The sequence below is a fragment of the Bombina bombina genome, chromosome 1, assembly GCF_027579735.1.
Source record: "Bombina bombina isolate aBomBom1 chromosome 1, aBomBom1.pri, whole genome shotgun sequence".
Taxonomy (NCBI): domain Eukaryota; kingdom Metazoa; phylum Chordata; class Amphibia; order Anura; family Bombinatoridae; genus Bombina; species Bombina bombina.
In genome coordinates this window covers 1,429,537,452-1,429,555,608 of record NC_069499.1, presented here as the reverse complement: position 1 = coordinate 1,429,555,608, position 18,157 = coordinate 1,429,537,452, and positions in this window count along the sequence as shown.

Sequence of the window (18,157 nt, the reverse complement as noted above, 5' to 3'; positions counted from 1 at the left end):
TTCTTATCCCGGCGTCAAGTGGAATGATAGGAAATATCCCAGAGCAGAGTAAGTTACTGAAATAAGGTAAGCAGTACTCATGGTAGACAGGGTAGTCATTCAGGGCAATAAGAAGAACGCAGAGAATGGTCAAGACAGGCTGAGTCCGGCAACAGGAAAGCAATCCAGCATTGTAGCAGTTTAGGGGTAAACCAATAGAATGGTCAGACAAGCAGAGTTCAATAACAGTATGGCAATCAAGCAGTTCAGCAGTTAAGTAAGCAGAGTGGTCAGACAGGCAGCATTCAATAACAGTATGGCAATCCAGCAGTTCAGGGGTTAAGCAAGCAGAGTGGTCAAATAGGCAGAGTTCAATAACAGTATGGCAATCCAGCAGTTCAGGGGTTAAGCAAGCAGAGTGGTCAGACAGGTAGAGTTCAATAACATGACCCTATTTACGTCATCATGAAGCATCATCAGTTCACGCCTTTTTTTTGTGCAAAAATTAGCAGCTTCCACTTCACTATGTGCTCTCATATTTTTTTCAGAGAGATATAACGCTTGTTTTTATTCATCATTGATATTAACTATAACGTTTTTTTAATAAGCATTGTTTCCCATTCCTGAAATCTGCTGTATTTACGGAGAATGTGATATTTTGCAACTAATGTTACTTTTCATTTTTGTTACATTTTTTTGCCATGATGTTTTAAACTGAACCTGCCTCTGATGTTTTCCTAGAAACTGAGTTGCATGAACATATTTCTACCAAAGCTAAGTGTGTTTGTTGTAAAAAAGCTGATCTAAATTAGTCAGCTCAATTATGTGGCTTCTGTTTTAACAAATTATTACATGCTGATAATATTTCTATGAATACAAAAGCAGAGTGGTCAGACAGGTAGAATTCAATAACAGTATGGCAATCCAGCAGTTCAAGGGTTAAGCAAGCAGAGTGGTTAGACAGACATAGTTCTATAACAGTATGGCAATCCAGCAGTTCAGGGGTTAAGCAAGCAGAGTGGTCAGACAGGCAGAGTTCAATAACAGTATGACAATCCAGCAGTTCAGGGGTTAAGCAAGCAGAGTGGTCAGACAGGCAGAGTTCAATAACAGTATCACAATCCAGCAGTTTAGGGGTTAAGCAAGCAGAGTGGTCCGACAGGCAGAGTTCAATAACAGTATGGCAATCCAGCATTAAGTAACACAGCACCCAGGAGCACATGAAGCAACACCTATACTTGGGCACAGGTGAATGTAAGTGAGGTACTTACACAGCTGCAGGATTCACGCCACAGGAGGAATCCGGACCGGCATCAGGAAGAGGTGCGCGGCAATGACGTCACTGCCGGCACCCGAAACTCACAGCAGCGTCCATCGCATCGGCCATTGCAACGGACGAAGCGGCGGCCGGGTGGCGTGACACCAATACTTTGAAAGGACAAATCTCAGCTCTTTCTTTTTTATTTCACATAAAGATTGCTAATCTTCCTGATATTCACTGTTTTGTCCAGGCTTTTATTCAAATTAAACCTGTTATTTAATCCATTTCTCCTCCTTGGAGTCTTAATTTGGTATTAAAGACTTTGTAGGCTCCTCTTTTTGAGCCTATGCATTCTTTAGACATTAAACTACATTCTTGGAAAGTGTTATTTCTATTGGCTATCTCTTCTGCTAGAAGAGTTTCTGAATTGTCTGCTCTCTCTTGTGAGTCCCCTTATCTGATTTTCCATCAAGATAAAGCAGGTTTGCGGACTTCTTTAAAATTTTTGACTAAAGTTGTGAATTCTAACAACATTATGTCACGCAGCACCACTCTAGCTGTTGCTAGGGACGCGGCACCTGCTACTATGCTCGTTGCCTAGGTCTGAGTCTGATCCTGTTGTGTGCGGTGTTGACGTCATCGCCGCATGCTCCTCTAACTCTGAAGCTGGTCAGGATCTCCTGTGGCGCGAATCCTGTGCCTGTGTAAGTTGCTCACTTTCTGCCTATCACTGCCCAAGTTTAGGTGTTACTTTGTGTGCTCCTAGGTGTGATCGTTATTATTGTATTCTGGATTGCCATTACATTATTGAACTCTGCCTGTCTGACTACTCTGCTTGCTTAAACCCTAAACTACTGGATTGCCTTACTGTTAATGAACTCTGCCTGTCTGACTACTCTGCTTGCTTAACCCCTAAATATTGGATTGCCATACAGTTGCTGAACATTGCCTTTCTGACCACTCTGCCTGTTTATCCCTTGAATCTTTGGACTGCCTTACTGTTGCTGAACTCTGCTTGCCTGACCATTCTAGTGGTTTACCTACCCTTGAACTGCTGGTTTTTCTTTACCTGTTGCAGTCAAAGAGTACCCTGCCTATTGTGAGTACCGCTTACATCATTTTGCGAACTTTCTCTGCTCTGGGATATTCCCTATCATTCCATCTTAACGCCGGGATAACAAGACTACTGGCCAAGTTTGGTCTTATAGTGGAATATCCCACAAGCATTACATTATACTTGGGCCATGGACTCAAATGAGGTAGCAAGAGCAGTTCATCTTCAAGGACAGATGTTGGGAACCCATACTGTACTATTTCAGAGTTGGGATTCCAAACTAGAGGCTATAACTGCTCAACTCCCTTCACTAGTTGCAGCAAAGAATACCGCTCCTGTTGTTGTACCACCAGTCTCTGCTCCTATTACTGCAACTTCTTCCCCTGCTTCTAGAAGTTTACCCCAAATACCATTACCTGATAAATATGAAGGTACTACTGATTGTAGGGGTTTTCTTAACCAGTGCAGGCTGCAGTTTCGCAATGATCCTCACACCTTTCAGTCCCATCAGTCAAGGGTCACCTTTATCATTTCCTTACTGAAAGACAAGGCCCTAGCCTGGGTCTCTCCCCTTTTGGAACATAACGCTCCACTCCTGACCGATGCTGATGCTTTCATTTATGCATTATCTTCTGCGTTTGGGACTTCTGGCCGTACTTCTGCTGCAGAGTATTCTCTCCTGGATCTCTGCAAGGGCAAAAGAACTGTGGTGCAATTTGCCATCGAGTTTCGCACTTTCACACTTGAGACCACTTGGGGTGGCAGTGCTCTCAATGCAGTCTTTAGGAGAGGTCTGCATGAACGCATCAAAGATGAACTTACTTATTGTGATGTCCTTTCTTCCTGGATGACTTTATAACACTTTGTATCAGTCTAGACTCTCGCTTCCAGGAGAGACAAGCCGAGAGACAGAACAAGCCGAGAGACAGAATCCTTCCCTCCCATCCTTCTATTCGTCCTACCACTTTAACATCTCCAGCTACCCCAGTAGAGGAACCCATAGATCTGTCCTCCTTCAAACCCACATAGTCTGAAAGACAGAGATGAAGGAGATTGAGACTATGCTTTTATTGTGGTTCTACAAACTACAGAGTTGTGACATTTGCCCGGTAAAAGCCAATGCTTAGAGGATAACACTGGAGTACCTCTAAGCATGATCACTACTAAATCCCCTCACTCCCCTCGGATCCTGGTACCTGTCACCCTTACCTTCCTTCAGAATTCTGTCCACCCTTAAGCCTTCATTGATTCTGGGGCAGCTGGAAACTTTCTGGATCACCGTTTTATGCTTCAAGCTGGGTTGCCTCTTCTGCAGAAAAGACATTGTCTCAAAATAACTACTCAGGATGGCACTCCCCTTGGTTCAGGGTTGATCCATTTTGAATCAGCGCCCCTGACCCTGTCTATGGGGTCCTTCATACTGAACAGCTGCAGTTCGAGGTCATTCATTCCCCAGCACAGCCTGTCATCCTTGGTCTTCCTTGGCTTTGCATACACAATCCATAGTTCGACTGAGTTGAAGGTCAGCTGGCCTCCTGGGGTACCTTCTATTTCCACTCCTGCCTTGCTAAGGTTACTCCTCTGCTTCGCATCCCCATAGCCAATCTACAGACCCCTCCAAACCTTCCCTCAGTATATGCGGACTTCACAAATGTGTTTGAAAAGAAAGCAGACAATATGCTACCACCCCACCATCCTTACGACTGCAAAATTGACCTCTTTCCCAGGGCCTCACTTCCTAAAGGGAGGACTTATCCACTCTTTAAAGCTGAAACCAAGTCCATGGAGGAGTACATCCAAGAGAAACTAGCTAAAGGTTTAATTCACCCTTCCTCCTCTCCTGCTGGGGCAGGCTTCTTTTTCGTCAGTAAAAAGGATGGTGGGCTCAGACCCTGTATCGACTACAGGGCCTTGAACAACATAACTATCAAGAATCACTATCCCATTCCTTTGATCACTGAACTTTATGATTCACTTCAGAATGCTCGCTTCTTCACCAAGCTTGACCTACATGGGGCATACAATCTAATTTGTATCTTCCTAGGCCATGAATGGAAGACCGCCTTCAACAAAAGATTGGGGCATTACGAATACCTCATAATGCCCTTTGGGCTGTGTAATGCCCCTGCAGTCTTCCAGGCTTTTGTCAATGATGTTTTCTGTGACCTCCTCAATCACACTGTATTCGTCTACCTGGATGACATCCTTATTTTCTCCTCCACTCTGGAGGAGCATCATAAACTCGTGAGATAGGTACTTTTTCATCTCAGAGACAATTCTCTGGTAGCCAAACTAGAAAAATGTGAGTTTGATCAAGTTCAGATCTAGTTCCTTGGTTATGTCATCTCAAAGGAGGGTTTTGACATGGATCCTGCTAAGCTTACTGCGGTTTTGGAATGACCTCAACCCACTTAATTAAAGGAACTACATAAATTCTTGGGGTTCTCCAATTATTACCGCAAGTTTATAAAGAACTTTTCCCAAACAGTCGCTCCACTCACTGAACTGACAAAACGGAACAAAGACTGAAAACATTGGCCTCCTGAAGCCATAAATGCCTTCTCTCGTCTGAAAAACAGAATTTATGCTTACCTGATAAATTTATTTCTCTTGTGATGTATCGAGTCCACGGATTCATCCATACTTGTGGGATATTCTCCTTCCCTACAGGAAGTGTCAGAGAGAGCACCCACAGCAGAGCTGTCTATATAGCTCCTGCCTTAGCTCCACCCCCCAGTCATTCGACCGAAGGCTAGGAAGAAAAAGGAGAAACTATAGGGTGCAGTGGTGACTGAAGTTTTTTTAAATAAAAATATACTACCTGTCTTAAATAGACAGGGCGGCCCGTGGACTCGATACATCACAAGAGAAAGAAATTTATCAGGTAAGCATAAATTCTGTTTTCTCTTGTAAGATGTATTGAGTCCACGGATTCATCCATACTTATGGGATACCAATACCAAAGCTTTAGGACACGGATGAAGGGAGGGACAAGACAGGTTCCTTAAATGGAAGGCACCACTGCTTGTAGAACCTTTCTCCCAAAAATAGCCTCCGAAGAAGCAAAAGAATCAAATTTGTAAAATTTGGAAAAAGTATGAAGCGAAGACCAAGTCGCCGCCTTACAAATCTGTTCAACAGAAGCCTCATTTTTAAAAGCCCATGTGGAAGCCACTGCTCTAGTAGAATGAGCAGTAATTCTTTCAGGAGGCTGCTGGCCAGCAGTCTCATAAGCCATACGGATGATGCTTTGCAGCCAAAAAGAAAGAAAGGTAGCCATAGCCTTTTGACCTCTCCGTTTACCAGAATAGACAACAAACAATGAAGATGTTTGACGGAAATCTTTGGTTGCTTGTAAGTAGAACTTTAAAGCACGAACCACATCAAGATTGTGCAACAGATGTTCCTTCTTTGAAGAAGGATTAGGACACAGCGAAGGAACAACAATTTCCTGATTGATATTCCTATTAGAAACAACCTTAGGAAGGAATCCAGGTTTGGTACGTAAAACCACGTTATCTGCATGGAAAATAAGATAAGGTGAGTCACACTGTAAAGCAGATAACTCAGAAACTCTTTGAGTCGAAGAGATAGCTACTAAAAACAAAACTTTCCAAGATAGAAGCTTAATATCTGGAATGCATAGGTTCAAATGGAACCCCTTGAAGAACTTTAAGAACCAAGTTTAGGCTCCATGGCGGAGCAACAGGTTTAAATACAGGCTTGATCCTGACCAAGGCCGGACTAAACGCTTGAACATCTGGGACATCTGCCAGACGTTTGTGTAAAAGAGTAGGCAAAGCAGATATTTATCCCTTTAAGGAACGAGCTGATAATCCCTTCTCCAATCCTTCTTGGAGAAAAGACTAAATTCTAGGAATCCTAATCTTACTCCATGAGTAACCCTTGGATTCACACCAACAAAGATATTTGCGCCAAATCTTATGATAGATTTTCCTGGTGACAGGCTTTCTAGCCTGAATCAGGGTATCAATGACCGATTCAGAGAAACCAGATAGAATCAAGCGTTCAATCTCCAAGCAGTCAGACGCAGAGAAATTAGATTTGGATGCTTGAACGGACCTTGGATTAGAAGGTCCTGGCAGAGTCCACGGTGGAACAGATGACATGTCCACCAGGTCTGCATACCAAGTCCTGCATGGCCACGCAGGCGCTATCAGAATCACCGAAGCTCTCTCCTGCTTGATTCTCGCAACCAGAAGTGGGAGGAGAGGAAACGGTGGAAATACATAAGCCAGATTGAAGGACCAGGGCACTGCTAGAGCATCTATCAGTACCGCCTGGGGATCCTGGGACCTGGACCTGTAACGCAGAAGTTTGGCGTTCTGTTGGGACGCCATCAGATCCAATTCTGGTGTGCCCCATAGCCGAGTCAGCTGGGCAAATACCTACGGATGGAGCTCCCACTCCCCCGGATGAAAAGTCTGACGACTTAGGAAATCCGCCCTCCCAGTTCTCTACCCCTGGGATATAGATTCCTGAGAGATGGCAAGAGTGATCCTCCGCCCATCGGATAATTTTGGTTACCTCCATCATCGCTAGAGAACTCCGTGTTCCTCCTTGATGATTGATATAGGCTACAGTTGTGATGTTGTCGGACTGAAATCTGATGAATTTGGCCGCAGCTAGCTGAGGCCACGCCTGAAGCGCATTGAATATCGCTCTCAGTACTAGAATGTTTATTGGGAGAAGAGATTCCTCCCGAGACCAAAAGCCCTGTGCTTTCAGGGATTTCCAGACTGCACCCCAGCCTAGCAGGCTGGCATCTGTCGTTACTATGAGCCACTCTGGCCTGCGGAAACATATTCCCTGAGACAGGTGGTCTTGAGACAACCACCTGAGAAGAGAATCTCTGGTCTCTTGGTCCAGATGCTGTTGAGGAGATAAATCTGCATAATCCCCATTCCACTGTTTGAGCATGCATAGTTGCAGTGGTCTGAGGTGTAGGCAGGCATAAGGAACTATGTCCATTGCCGCTACCATAAGTCTGATTACCTCCATACACTGAGCCACTGATGGCCAAGGAATGTAATGAAGAGCTCGGCAAGTGATTAAAAGTTTTGATTTTCTGACCTCCATCAGAAATATTTTCATTTCTACCGAGTCTATCAGAGTCCCTTAGGAAGGAAACTCTTGTGAGAGGGACGAGAGAACTCTTTTTGTTCACCGTCCACCCGTGAGGTCTCAGAAAAGCAAACAAGATGTCCGTGTGAGACTTGGCTAGCTGGAAAGTCGACGCCTGAATTAAGTTGTCTAGATAAGGCGCCACTGCTATACCCCGCGGTCTTAGAACCGCCAAAAGGCACCCTAGCACCTTTGTGAAAATTCTGGGAGCCGTGGCCAACCCAAAGGGAAGGGCCACAAACTGGTAATGCCTGTCCAGAAAGGCGAATCTGAGGAATTGATGATGATCTCTGTGAATAGGGATGTGTAGATACGCATCCTTTAAGTCCACGGTAGTCATATATTGACCCTCCTGGATCAGAGGAAGAATAGTCCGTATAGTCTCCATCTTGAAAGATGGTACTCTGAGGAATTTGTTTAGAATTTTGAGATCCAAGATTGGTCTGAAAGTTCCCTCTTTTTTTGGGAACCACAAACAGGTTGGAGTAAAAACACAGCATAAGAATGCCTCTCTCTTTGTCTGGTTTGCAGACAATTGAGAAATGTGAAATCTCCCCCTTGGGGGGGGGGGGAGTCTTTGAAGTCCAGAAGATATCCTTGGGACACAATTTCTAAAGCCCAGGAAACGTGAACATCTCTTGCCTAAGCCTGAGCAAAGAGAGAGAGTCTGCCCCCTACTAGATCCGGTCCCGGTTCGGGGGCTACCCCTTCATGCTGTCTTAGAGGCAGCAGCAGGCTTCTTGGCCTGTTTACCTTTGGTCTATGCCTGGTTAGGTCTCCAGACTGACTTGGATTGGACAGAATTCCCCTCTTGCTTTGCTGCAGGGGAAGCTGAAGCTGGACCACCCTTAAATTTCCGAAAGGAACGAAAATTATTTTGTTTGGTCCTCATCTTATTTGTTTTATCCTGAGGAAGGGCATGGCCTTTCCCTCCAGTGATGTCTGAAATAATTTCTTTCAGTGCAGGCCCGAATAGGGTCTTTCCTTTGAAAGGGATGTTCAACAATTTAGATTTTGATGACACATCAGCAGACCAGGACTTAAGCCATAACACCCTGCATGCTAAAATGGCAAAACCTGAATTCTTTGCCGCTTATTTAGCCTTTTGGAAAGCGGCATCTGTAATGAAAGAATTAGCCAACTTAAGGGCCTTAATTCTATCCATAATATCCTCTAATGGAGTCTCCACCTGGAGAGCCTCTTCTAGAGCCTCAAACCAGAAAGCAGCTGGAGAAGAAAACCTTGATGAACAAAAATTTTCTTTAGGAGACCCTCTAATTTATTATCCATAGGATCTTTGAAAGCACAACTGTCTTTGATAGGTATAGTTGTATGCTTAGCAATAGTAGAAATAGCTCCCTCCACCTTAGGAACAGTCTACCAAGAGTCCTGTATGGTGTCAGATATGGGAAACATTTTCTTAAAAACAGGAGAGGGAGCGAACGGAATACCTGGTCTATCCCACTCCTTAGTAACAATAGTCACAATCCTCTTAGGGACTGGAAAAACATCAGTGTAAACAGGAACCTCTAAGTTTCTGTCCATTTTACACAATTTCTCTGGGACCACTATAGGGTCACAATCGTCTAGAGTAGCTAATACCTCCTTGAGCAATAAGCGGAGGTGTTCAAGCTTAAATTTAAAGGCCGTCATATCAGAATCTGTCTGAGGGAGCGTCTTTCCTGAATCAGAAATCTCTCCCTCAGATAACAAATCCCTTACCCCTACTTCAGAACATTGTGAGGGTATATCGGATACGGCTACTAAAGCGTCAGACGGCTCAGCATTTGTTCTTAACCCAGAGCTGACACGCTTTCCTTGTAAACCAGGCAATTTAGAGAAAACCTCTGTGAGGGTTTTATTCATAACTGTGGCCATGTCTTGAAAAGTAAATGAATTAGACGCACTAGAGGTACTTGGAGTCATTTGTGCGGGCGTTACTGGTTGTGACACTTGGGGAGAGCTAGATGCTAAACCCTCATTTCCTTTAAAATGTAATGGTACTCATTTTAGCGACTTCAGAAGGATGAAGGGCTAATTTGAGTAGTCCCCTGCTGGGATTTGAACCTGTGGATCTTTGAACAGGCTTTTGTAGTCAGGGCATTTTGCCAACTGAGCTACCTCACCAGCCTTAGAATCATCTGTTGCAATATTTTTAAGTGCTAAAATATGCTCTTTATAATTTATAAACATATCAGTGCAAGTGGGACACATTCTAAGAGGGGGTTCCACAATGGCTTCTAAACACATAGAACAAGGATTCTCCTTGGTGTCAGACATGTTAAACAGGCTAGTAATGTAACAAGCAAGCTTGGAAAACACTTTAATCAAAGTAAATAACACTTTAAACAAAAACGGTACTGTGCCTTTAAGAGAAAAAAGCTGCACAAACTAAGCAAAACAGTGTAAAAAATAAGTAAACTCAACAAAATTTTTACAGTAGCATCATAAAGCCTTAGTAACTTTGCACAACTATGCAAATAAACAATTAACCCCTTAATGTAAAAACCGGATTGAAAAAAACTTAAAAACCGGTAAAATAACATTCAGCACCTTGCCACAGCTCTGCTGTGGCGCCTACCTGCCCTTTAGGAATGATTTGTGGGGAAAAAAACCTCTTTACAACCCTCAAATACAGCAGTAATCTCTGGAGAAGTAGCTGGATGCTTCTGAGGTAAATAAACTGTGCAACTGAAAATAGGCCCCTCCCACCTCACTCGAAGTTATGGGGCCTACAAAACACCACAGAGTGTTTCTTAAACTAGCCATGTGGGTTAATAACCCTTAAACAAGCCACAAAGACCCCTTGAAGTCCCTCAAAAAATGTTTTATTTTTAACTAAACCAAAACATTTTTCCTATTAGTGTCACCAGTAACTATGAGCCCTTTATGCAAGCTTGGATTCCTCTTTTACTGAATACAGCTTACCCTTCCCTCATGGGGATATTGCCAGCCTTTTCTAGAAATAACACAGTCTGTCTAGAAAAAAAATAGACTGAACATACCTTAATGCAGTTTAGCCTGCAAACTGTTCCCCAACTGAACTTTTCCTGTACTCTTCAGCCCTTGTGAGAACAGCAGTGGATCTTAGTTACAAAATGCTAAGATCATCATCCTCCTTGCAGAAATCTTGATCCATTTTCTGCCAGAGAGTAAATAGTACACACCAGTACCATTTAAAATAACAAACTTTTGCTTGAGAAAATAAAAACTAACATTTCTGTCACCACACTCACTTTGCCCTTCCCAGCAGTTAAGCAGGCAGAGAGAATGACTGGGGGGTGGAGCTAAGGGAGGAGCTATATAGACAGCTCTGCTGTGGGTGCTCTCTCTGCCACTTCCTGTAGGGAAGGAGAATATCCCACAAGTATGGATGAATCCGTGGACTCGATACATCTTACAAGAGAAAAAGCTGTTTGTTCTGCTCCTGTGCCCCACCATCCTGATCCTGACCTACAGTTCACTTTAGAGGTTGATGCCTCCGAGATAGGGGCTGGAGCAGTTCTAACCCAAAGGGATCCTTTAACCTCCAAGTTGCACCTAGTAGCCTTTTTCTCTAAACTCTTTACTCCTGCAGAAAAGAATTACGATGTGGGTAATCGTGAGCTCTTGGCCATTAAGAGAGCCTTGACTGAATGGTGCCATTGGCTAGAGGGCACCCCTAATCCCATTCATATTCTCACTGACCACAATAATCTGACTTACCTAGAGACTGCTCATCGACTCAATCCTCGACAGGCCAGGTGGGCCTTGTTCTTCTCCCGTTTTAACTTTGTGGTCTCTTATCTTCCTGGGACCAAAAACAAGAAGGCTGATGCCCTTTCCTGTCAGTTTCCTCACTCTAGTGATTCCTCTGAAGCTCCTATTGAACACATCATACCTCCCTCCTGTGTGGTTGCTCAACTGAATACCACCCTTCTTCAAAGACTACAACGTGCCCAGTCTAGAAAACCTCCTGAAGCCCCCGTGGCTTCCGATATCTTTTTTTGTAACTCTGAACCTACGCACTCCTGTGCTATCCTGGGCTCATGATAGTAAACTCTCAGGACATCCTGGTTTGACAAGGACTTTAAAGCTTCTTTCCCGACATGTATGGTGGCCTACTATGAAGTCTGACACTCAGGATTATATTAAAGCCTGCATGACCTGTGCTGCCAACAAAACTCCCCAATCCTTGCCTTCTGGCTTGCTCCAACCATTGTCCATTCCCAAACAACCATGGACACACATAAAAATGGACTTCATTGTGGACCTCCCTCCGTCTGACCATCATACGGTTATCTGGGTTGTGGTGGATCAATTTTCTAGACTGGCTCACTTTGTACCCTTAACGAAACTGCCTTCTGCCCAAGAATTATCCTCTCTTTTTCTCTTGCATGTGGTATGACTTCATGACATTCCTGTAAATATTGTTTCCGACAGAGGTCCACAATTCATCTCTACCTTTTGTAGAGCCTTTTGTAAATTGATTGGAACCACTGTTTCCTTGTCTTCTGGCTACCATCCTCAGACCAATGGGCTAACTGAGAGAGTAAATCAGGATCTTGAGGCCTATCTTAGAACCTTTGTTAATTCTCTCCATACCAACTGGTCTGATTTCTTACGCCTAGCTGAGCTGGCAAGGAACACTCATTAGCACTCTTCTCTACGATGTTCTCCATTTCATGCTTCAGCAGGTTATCAGCCTTGTGTCTTCCCTCTTTCTGCTCAGTCCACAGGGTTTCCTGCTGCAGACCGACACTTTACTGAACTCACCACTGTCTCTAGATACAAGAAGTTTGCTGATCGTCATAGAGCTTCTGTACGTGCCATCTCAGTAGGTGAATGTGTTTGGGTCTCTACTCGACATATTCGTTTACGACAACCCTGTCACTAATTAGGGTCTACGTTTATCGGTTCTTACAAAGTCCTGAGAAGACTGTCTCCTGTTGCCTACAAAGTGGCCTTGCCCAAAACCCTATGCATACACCCAGTCTTCCACCTCTCAATACTTAAGCCTTACATCAAGAATAGATATACCCGGCTCAGAGCTCCTCCTCCTCCGCTCCTGGTCCATGGTGACCCTGAATATGAGGTTGCTAAGATCCTGGACTCCAGATACAGGGGCAGACAACTGCACTATATTGTACATTGGAGGAGTTACTCTGTGGTGGATTGTTCCTGGGTTCCTGCCCGTGATGTGCATGCTCCATCTTTGGTCTCCAGGTTCCATGATGCTCATTCTTTAATGTCGACTCTGGTTCCCGCAGGGAACACTTGAGAGGGGGCGGCTATGTCACGCCACGCTGCTCTAGCTGTTGCTAGGGATGCGGTGCCTGCTACTCTGCTCGTTGCCTAGGGCTGAGTCGGCTCCTGTTGCGTGTGGCGGTGACGTCATCGCCGCACGCTTTTCTAACTCTGAAGTCGGTCAGGATCTCCTGTAACATGAATCCTGTGCCTATGTAAGTTGCTCACTTTCTGCCTATCACTGCCCAAGTATAGGTGTTACTTTGTGTTCTCCTGGGAGTGATCATTATTATTGTATTCTGGATTGCCATATCATTATTGAACTTTGTCTGTCTGACTACTCTGCTTGCTTAACCCCTAAACTACTGGATTGCCTCACTTTAATGAACTCTGCCTGTCTGACTACTCTGCTTGCTTAACCCCTAAATATTGGATTGTCATACAGATGCTGAACATTGCCTGCCTGACCACGCTGCCTGTTTATCCCTTGAATCTTTGGACTACCTTACTGTTGCCGAACTCTGCCTGCCCTTACCATTCTAGTGGTTTACCCTTGAACTGCCTTACCACTGGCTTCTTTACCTGTTGTCGTCAAAGACTATCCTGTTTGTCTCCAGTCCTTCAAGTGATTTACCCTTGAACTGCCTAACCGATGATTCCCTACCTGTTGCAGTCAAGGACTACCCTGCCTATTGTGAGTTTTGCTTACCTCATTTTGCGAACTTTCTCTGCTCTGGGATATTCCCTATCATTCCAGCTTGACGCCGGGATAACAAGACTACTGACCAAGTTTGTTCTGATAGTGCAATATCCCATGAGCATTACACATTAAAAGGGAAATTATTGTTCCTTCCTTGTGTCCTAATCCTAAGAATACTCTTGAAAGATCTTTGCATTCTTTGGATGTGTTAAGAGCTTTGAAATATTATGTTGATGCTACTAAGGATTTCAGACTGACTTCTAGTCTATTTGTTATTTTTTCTGGTTCTAGAAAAGGTCAGAAAGCCTTTGCCATTTCTTTGGCATCTTGGTTGAAACTTCTGATTCACAAAGCTTATTTGGAGGCGGGTCAGTCTCCGCCTCAGAGAATTACAGCTCATTCTACAAAATAAGTTGCCCTTCAAGAATGAAGCTTCAGTTGAACAAATCTGCAAAGCAGCCACTTGGACTTCTTTGCATACCTTTACTAAATTTTACCATTTTGATGTGTTTGCTTCTTCAGAAGCAGCTTTTAGTAGACAGTTTGATTCTAGTGCCTATAATATAAGTTTTTTTTAATTTTAAAGAAACTTAATTATTTTTTTGGATTTAATTTCTCAGCAAAAATAGCTGTTTTCCATTTTATCCCTCCCTTTATTGTTACTCGTGGACTTCCACATCTTGGGTATTATATCCCATCAGTAACAAGCTCATGGACTCTCGCCACCTATATGAAAGAAAACTAAATTTATGTAAGAACTTACCTGATAAATGTATTTATTTCATGGTGTTCACACGAGGCCCACCCATTTTTTTTTTTTGGGGGGAGGTGTTATGATTTTATTGTATAAAGCACATTATTTATCCTATTCCTCTTTTTTATGCTTTTACAACTTATAGACCTCACCAACTTGGCTATACATTAAACAGAAGTATGAGTGAGGTGGGAAGTGTATTTATAGGCATTTGAGGTTTGGGAAACTTTGCCCTCTCCTGGTAGGAATGTATATCCCATCAGTAACAAGCTTGTGGACTCTCGCCACTATGAAAGAAATTAATTTATCAGGTAAGTTCTTACATAAATTATGTTTTTGCCAGTTGTATCGCCACCTATACTGACAATTTAAATATCTAAGTATTAGATATAGGAAAGCTATGTAAACATAGCCAGCAGATGAAACTACACTCCCATGAGGGATAAGTAAAAAAATAATAATTTCCAGTTGTTCGTTCTAGGGGCCTAATATTCAAAACCTTGCTGCTCAGGCGAGATATTCTAAGAAGTCTTGCCAGTATGGTGAGGCCCTCAAAAAATTTAAAAAATAGTTTATGTTACTATGATTTATTTGCTGATTTATTTAATCAGTCACTTCTAACAGTTGTTCCAAAAGACTGGGAAATTGTCAATGTAGTCCCTCTTCATAAAAAGGGTAGTAGGGAAGATTCTGCTAACTATAGGCCAGTCAGTTTGACCTCAATTGCAGGGAAATTAATGGAAACTCTTTTAAAGTAAAGACTTGTATCTTTCATTCAGACAAAAACTTAGAAGACAAAGGACAGCATAGTTTCACTGCTGGAAGATCATGCCTGACTAATCGAATTGATTTCTTTGACAATGTAACTAAAATAATAGACCAGGGAGGAGCCGTAGATGTTGCATATCTAGACTTTAGCAAAGCATTTGACACCGACTCAAGGTAGGGAGATCGGAACAGCCAATAGAATGCAAGCTCAATCTGATTGGCTGATTGGATCAGTAAATCAGATTTTTCCTACCTTAATTACGATTGGCTGATAGAATCCTATCAGCCAATTCGGAATTCAAGGGACGCCATCTTGGATGACGTCATTTAAAGGAACCTTCATTCGGCGAGTAGGCGTCAGAAGAGGATGGATCCGCGTCGGCTGAGAAGAAGATGGCTCCGCTCCGCTCCGGATGGATGAAGATAAAAGATGCCGCTTGGATGAAGATGTCTGCTGGTCCGGATGTCCTCTTCTGCCCGGATAGGATGAAGACTTCTGCCGGTCTGGATGTCCTCTTCTGCCCCATCGGATGAAGACTTCGGCCCGGCTGGGTGAAGACGACTCAAGGTAGGGAGATCTTCAGGGGGGTAGTGTTAGGTTTATTTAAGGGGAGTTTGGGTGGGTTAGAGTAGGGGTATGTGGGTGGTGGGTTTTAATGTTGGGGGGGTTGTATTTTTTTTTACAGGCAAAAGAGCTGATTACTTTGGGGCATGCCCCGCAAAAAGCCCTTTTAAGGGCTGGTAAAAGAGCTGATTACTTTGTAATGTAGAATAGGGTAGGGACTTTTATTTTTTTTTTTATTATTTTTATTTTATTAGGGGGCTTAGATTAGGTGTAATTAGTTTAAAATTCTTGTAATATTTTTTATTTTCTGTACTTTAGTGTTTGTTTGTTTTTGTAATTTAGTTTAGTTTATTTAATTGTATTTAATTGTAGGTAATTGTAGGTAATTGTAGGTAATTTATTTTATTAATTTAATGATAGTGTAGTGTTAGGTTTAATTGTAACTTAGGTTAGGATTTATTTTACAGGTAATTTTGTAATTATTTTAACTAGGTAGCTATTAAATAGTTAATAACTATTTAATAGCTATTGTACCTAGTTAAAATAAATACAAAGTTGCCTGTAAAATAAATATAAATCCTAAAATAGCTACAATATAATTATTCGGTAGAGCGGTAGACCCTTTCCTGGCCGACTCTAAATATTAGCGGGCGGCCAAAAGCAGTGTTAGGACCCCTTGACGCTGCTTTTGACGGCTAACGCAGAACTCTAAATCTAGGCGAAAGACTGTAAAGGATTTTAAAAATGCCTGGGATATGCATAAGGCTATCCTAAGGAAAAAGTAACATGTAATATGGGTAGACTTAATGGGCCTTTTTGGTTCTTATCTACCATCAAATTCTATGTTTCTATGTAGTGTTCTTTATGACAGTGTTTCTCATCCGTGGTCCTCAAGTACCCTCAACAGGACAGGTTTTCATTAAAGCTGTACTAGAGCATAGGTGAAATAATCAGCTAATCAGTAACCATGGTTACTAACCTCTTCTCATCCTTCAGCTGATTATTTTGTCTATGCACTGGTTCAGCTATAATGAAAACCTGGCCTGTTGGGGGTGCTTGAGGACCGCAGTTGAGAAACAATGCTTTCTCTGAAACATATATTTCTACATTACAATACAAGGTCTAAAAAAAGCCCAAAGATTTTGCATTATTTCTCTCCATGCCGGCAAGGTTTTAAATATCAGGCCCTAAAAGCATTGTGATAATAGCAATGTTTTAAAAATGTATCTGTCTTACGATCAAAACTCCAGGTGACATTTTATAAAGTTCTCAAATCTGTGTTTGAAGACAGTCTCGCCAAAAGACGTATTACTTCTCTGTGTGAAGCAATGCTTCTTTGACACTGGCAGAATTTTAAAAGGAACATCACTGTCTGCATTCTATATTAAAGGACCAGTAAATACAGTAGATTTGCCTAATCAACAAATGCATGACAAAAAGACAATACAATAGCACTTAGGGGCCAATTTTTTTAAGTGTCTGGCGGACATGATCCACTGTAGCGTATCATGTCCGCCAGACACCGATAAATGCCGACAGCAATTTATCATTGCACAAGCAGTTCTGGTGAACTGCTTGTGCAATGCCGCCTCCTGCAGATTCGCGGCCATTCGGCTGCTAGCAAGCGGTGTCAATCAACACAATCGTATGCGGTGGCAGATTGATGTCCGCCGCCTCAGAGGAGGCGGATGAGTTAAGGAGCAGAGGTCTTATCTTAAGACCACTGCTTCTTAACTCCTGTTTCCGGCGAGCCTGAAGGCTCACATGGAAACAGGGGCATGATAAATCGGCCCCTTAGTCTGAACTTCAAACGAGTAGTACATTTTTTTCTGACAAATTTAAAGTTATCTCTATTTCCACTTCCCCTGTATCACGTGACAGCCATCAGCCAATCACAAATGCATATATGTATATTCTGTGAATTCTTGCACATGCTCAGTAGGAGTTGGTGACTCAAAAAGTGTAAATATAAAAAGACTGTGCACATTTTATTACTGGAAGTAAAGTGAAAAGTTGTTTAAAATTGCATGCTCTATCTGAATCATGAAAGTTTAATTTTGACTTGAGTGTCCCTTTGATAACATATGAACGGCTAGATTACGAGTTTTTGTCGGCAATGGTGTGCGGGACTAACGAGCAGTTTCTGCTCACCGCTCACCTACAGACAATGCTGGTATTACAGGTTTTTAGAAACCCAGCATTAGCCGCAGAAAAGTGAGCGGAGAGTAAAATTTAGCTCCACATCTCACTATAATACCAGCGCTGCTTACGGTAGCGGTGAGCTGGCTGAACGTGCTCGTGCACGATTTCCCCATAGGAATCAATGGGGCAGAGCTGGCTGAAAAAACCTAACACCTGCAAAAAAGCAGCGTTTAGCTCCTAACGCAGCCCTATTGATTGCTATGGGGAAATACATTTTATGCCTACACCTAACACCCTAACATGAACCCCGAGTCTAAACACCCCTCATCTTACACTTATTAACCCCTAATCTGCCGCCCCCGACATCGCCGACACCTGCATTATATTATTAACCCCTAATCTGCCGCCCCCAATGTCGCCGCAACCTAACTACAATTATTAACCCCTAATCTGCCGCCCCCGAGATCGCCGACACCTACATTATATTTATTAACCCCTAATCTGCCGTCCCCAATGTCGCCACAACCTAACTACAATTATTAACCCCTAATCTGCCACTCCCA